This window comes from Centruroides sculpturatus, unplaced genomic scaffold (genome assembly GCF_000671375.1).
Source record: "Centruroides sculpturatus isolate CEXI.00-Female unplaced genomic scaffold, Cexi_2.0 scaffold23, whole genome shotgun sequence".
Lineage (NCBI taxonomy): Eukaryota > Metazoa > Arthropoda > Arachnida > Scorpiones > Buthidae > Centruroides > Centruroides sculpturatus.
This window is the reverse complement of record NW_019384313.1, coordinates 500,843-506,513: the sequence shown is the minus strand read 5'-3', so window position 1 is coordinate 506,513 and position 5,671 is coordinate 500,843.

The following is a 5,671-nucleotide window of genomic DNA, read 5'->3' as shown; positions in this document are numbered from 1 at the left end:
AACTCGTTGCTGGATTTTTTAAATTGCTTTAATAACGGAAATAACGTAACAACCGAATTACAATATTGAATACAGTAATTAGCTGATAATTTTAAAATTAAGAACGAACTGTTTCTATCGAAATCCAAGCTACATTTTTTTAAACTTAAATTTTAAAATAATTTATTCTTAAATTTGTAAAGTTTTCTCGTATTCATCTCCTGGATACAATTTGGCAGTTAGGCCAGCCTGTTATATCCAGTAGCTTTAACTGTCGTCGATCAACGCTAAGCCATGTTGAAAAACGAGCATTGATTGATTCTATCTTCAAGGTAATGTAGAAATGTGCATTCCCATAGCGGCACCCTTTCACATTCTTACAACGATTTCTTTATTCAAGCCTCTGTATCTCAATAAAGTGTATGTTTGGAACGAACACAAAAGTTTTTACATTATTCAATTGCCTTTTATAATTTCTTACCTTATTACTTTTTAATTATTTTTGAATTTTTACTATATTTTGTATATCTGATCTTATTGCATCCCTTTCTTCTTCTCTATTTATTTCCCTTTTATCTGAAAAATTGCAAAATAACTGAAAGAAAATTTTGGTATGGACATTAATATTTTTGTACAGTTTGCTTAATACGAATTTTGTTAATACAAAGTGCCAATTTGTAAGTTTCTTCAACTTTGTATTAATTGGGTTTAAATGTGTTTATTATTGAAATACTTTTTACATAGAGAATTTTGTTTATCGCTTATACGTTTTATTCCTTACTTTTAGATCTAATTTCATTATTATTATTTCCCTCCTGTTTCAACACTTTGTTGGGTCAAGTTATAGTGAGATTAATAAAGATAAGAACACCCAACATTTTATGAATAACTTGATAGTTCTAGGAGCTATTACCGTCTGATTGTTGTCACTTATTTCTTTCATAAAGACACAATTGTACACTGCGATTACGATTTTAAATAAATTAGCAGACTAATTATTCATAAGAAAATTATTTTTTAGTGTTTAAGTCACATCATGAGTTTTCAAGTGTTAAGTACAGTACAGTACATCTAACGTGACACTCACGTTATTATATTCAATACACTCGCGCTAAAAATGCAGACGGATTAATAAGGACACTTATGAATATTTTACAGAAAATGATATTTTTGTGGTTATTAATAAAAGCTAATAACTGGATTGCTTTCCTTTGTTTACGACTACTTAGTCCGTCATCGACTCGATTATCTTTTGAAGAAAATCCCAAGGAATTTCCTCCTATTTCTCAATGATTGCAGTCTTCAGGTCTGCGGTGTTATCATATTGCTTTCCGTTTAGGTAGCTCCTAGGCATTCTCTATACGATTCAAATCCGGTGGCATGACTGGCCAATTCATGACTTTAACCCCATTGGCCAGAAACCATTCCCACGTAATGTTGGCAGTATGAATGAGAGCGTTATCTTGCTGGAACTGCCATTGATGACTCCCAGTCTTTCTCCAAAGGAAAGTAGATGCATTTGTAGATGCTAGCTATATCCTTTAGCATTCTTTCTTTCTTCAGGAGAGGCAATATTTGTTTTCCCACGCTCGCCAAAGGCAGCCCAAACCATCACAGAACCCCTACTCATTTGTCGTTTGGAGTAGATTTTCCTTTCTTTTCTTAAATCATGCCAAAAGTATTGGCAACTATTAGGCCCATGCAATTTGAACTTTTTCTCATCTTACCACATTACATTCCTCCATTGTCGCTTCCAGGTCATGTAATTTCTGACCCAAGTCAATCTGGTAGCATTGTGCTTGTCTGTAAGCTTTGGTTCCGACTTTCTTTTGGCGTATTTGAGCGTATTTGGCGTAAGTTCCAAACGGTCCCTAAGCGTATTTCATATTTGCGTTTTACTCTTTTCAAATGTTGAAAGTATTTGCCCTTTCCGAGTTAACAATGCTTGCTATACAAGACGACGACAATTTTTGGTTGTCATAGCAGCAATGATAAATATCGGTAGTTAGATGACTTGACTTCATTGATATCCAATTAAACAGATTTAAAAATTAAATAAAATAAAAACAAATATATATAGAGGAGAAGGTGGTATTATGGAACCCCATTTTCATTTTAGTGAATTGTAAACAAGGCATCACAACTACACCCACATTTTTTGTGCGAAAAGTACTGTTAACTATTAAACTAAATGTTCCTAATTGGATTTTTCGCTAGTGTAACTATAAGTATGGTTTTTGTAGGCTTATGTACAAAAAGTCAGAAAGTAGGCTTAGGGAAAACCGGGTGGTAATATTTTTTGAAAACATACAGTAAGGTGGAACCTTACTGTGTTTTCAAAAAATGCTTTAATGTATCCAAAAACAAATAGGAAGTACAAAGCAAGTTAAATACAGTAGAGCATCGATTATCCGACTCCCGATTAACCGTCATATCGGTTAACCGACCGTTCTAGTCGGCAAATTTCAAATGTCCGCTAGTGATGTGGCGCTACAATATTTGGGTATGTCTTGGCTACTTTAATATTATTTTTGTGAAAATTTTGTGTGTTTTAGCTGGCAACACTGGCTCGACCATGAAAGGGAGGCCAGTATTTAAACGAGACTTAATTTTCTAGTTATGAGTGGTTGTTTGTTTTGTGAGCAATAAAATAATTTTAAAATAATTTTTAACGATAGTGACGATTATTATTTTTAAAACAAATATGTTATGCTTAACATCGATGAAAATTCAATGCGAAGTAGGTTAAGAGCCATATACTAATATAGGCCTACTAATTACATGGGATATACTAATATACTATACTAATAATATATTTTTTTCATTCTTTTCAGTTATCCGACCAATCCGAGTCCCCAATTGAGTCGGATAATCGATGCTCTACTGTAATTACAAAATCATTTACTCCAATGTATTTTATCGAAAAAATGCTTTTATAATAGAAAAATATGACCTCCATCAACAGTATATATTCCAGCAGCTCTTTTTCGATATTCTCGGGAAGAATTGACTTTCTATCTAGTGTCTTTTTCACAAATCGCTTCGGACGAATGTCTGCTTGCAAAGAGAGAGTTCGGAGGAGTTGGATTCCCAGAGGAGTTGAGTTCCATATTAAAAGCACCAATGGGATCCGTATTTCACGCATCGCCACCTTGAATTAACTTATGTCTGTCAAGACCAAATTTTAAAAAACGTGAACATCACACAGATTAATATGTACCCCTAAGTCTCTGGAACGGAATACATGCACTAGTGAACCTACAACTATACGATTTATATTTTAGAAATAATTAAATTCACTTACGAATTTCGAATTTCGAAAAACACAAATATGCTGATTCACTACGGACAACTGTTTAACTGAAGTGAAACGGGTTTTCCCCTTGCTGTGAGTGTCTGCTTAGTGTAGTTCAGCCACAATCCGCTACAGTTCGCCTTTATTATCACTTTGAAATGGAGGGTTCCATCATACCTGCAGTGTTCCATAATACCACCTTTTCCTCTATATATATAAATTAAATTTTTGAGTGTTCTTATCATTAATAAGCACTAAAAATAATTTTTTTTATGAATAATTAATTTAGAATCGCAATTGTTAAAGTGTGTCTTTGTGAAAGAAATAAGTGACAACAATCAGACAGTAATAGCTCTTAGAACTTTTAAGTTATTCATAAAATATTGGGTGTTCTTATCTTTATTGAACGCACTGTAGTAGAAACTTTCCACCTTTTCCTGTTTTTTTCAAAATCTTCCTTCAAGGTGACTTTCTGATCTAGCTTGATCCTCTCTAATCTAATTTCATCATCTCTTCCCTTGTTCTACTAACCATAATTTTCTGTTTATGATGTTTTCTCTTTATTCTTTCCAAGCGATTTTTCTCGTTCTATCATCAGACTGATTACTTTTAAGCTGTTCATTCCTTATTCAAACCTTTCTACTTAACTTTTCATTTCTATTGCTTGTATTCTAGTTACGTTTCTGTTTGTCCTCAAATCTCTAATCCATATGTTAATATTGTGATGAAGTACGACTTATCTACTTTAACAATAACTTTAAAAATATTTATTGTATAAATCTCACCGACTGAAACATCATTTTGTATTTTCGTATTTGTCTTCTATTCTATTGTTTATTATTTGCTAAATAAAAGTTTGAAATTTAAGAACAGTAAGAAATTTCGAAGATTTTTCTTTTTTTTTTTTCTCTCAGTTTTCTGAAGGATTTTGCTCTTGGGATTAACGTTAAACTCTATTCCGAAAATGAAACTTTTTTCATTATTATCGATAAATTAAATTAAATAGTTGACGAAATTTTGGTAATATTTTTATTCAAAGCATAAAATTTGCTTTTAGTTGTAATTCCAATAGCTTTTAATAATATTTATTTTATGTTTAATGTTATGTTTGACATATATGAAAATGGATTTGTAGAACACTTCTCGAGTTTTGTGATTTATATTAAGTGATTTTTTTATTTTATGCCATAAACTATTACAAATTTCTATAATACATTTGGCCATACTCATTCTGGCAACATTTTAGAATATGTATAATTAATAATTAAAACTATAGTGAGAATGCTTTAATAATGAATGGATTTTTTTGCAATTACTTCCTTAAAAGTCCCACGTTTATGTGTTTTTAGTAAATTAATCTACATGTAAATAAATTTTTCTTCAATTTGCATTAGTTAAATATATAAAAGTTCAAAAAATTAGTAATTCATTTTTATATTCCAGACTTAAGGCATCAAAGTACACAAAGACATAAAATCTGTAATAAAGATTATTTTTGCTGTTGTAATTTGCTATTTTTTCAAATACAAAATAAAATTTTCTTAAATAAATTTATTTAAACAATAATATAAACAGTTTTGTTGAAGATAAAAAATTTATATAGAGCGCAATTACGAAAAACGAATTTAATCAAAATTTATGCCTATTTGACAATTCTCATAACAAATAATCCACGAGAACTGCTGGAATACATATAATAAATATAAAAAGTATTTTAAAAAATGCTAGAATACAGTTTTCTATTTTCTTCATTGTTTTTATCTCAATCAATTGATTCATTTCCTTTACAAATGAAAGCAGAAAAATATAAAAGATGCGAAGATAATTCCATTAAAACTTCAAATTTAACAGTCTACAATATTAAAAAATGTTAGCTTCTTATTCGATATTTAAAAAAATTCACAAGAAAAAAACATGAAATTTTTTTTAAAATCTTATAAACAATGGCATGAGATTGCCATTTATCTTCAGACTTTTAAGAAACTTAAAAGAAAAGTTAATATTTGTAATAAACAATTTCATTCTTTCTCTTATTTTACTATTGCTATTTTTTAAAAGTTAAAAACTTTTTGCACATTTTAAAAAATGTGTATAATAAATAATCTTCGAACATTTAAAAATCTTGTTTATTTTAAATATATTGCGGTATATAAAATTAAATCTATTATTTTTATAAGCGTAAATATTCGTATTTAAATTATTTTTTCGTGAGTTGTATCGATGGGTTGTTTTAATAAACAGCATAAAATTTATAAAAATTATAAACTTATGCAAAAATAAATTTTTTTAAGGAAAACAAAACTTTATTCTTTATTAAAAAACTAAAAAAATTGTTAATAAATTTCTTCAACTTAAATATTTAATATCTAAATATTAAAAATTTAAGTTGTAATGTTT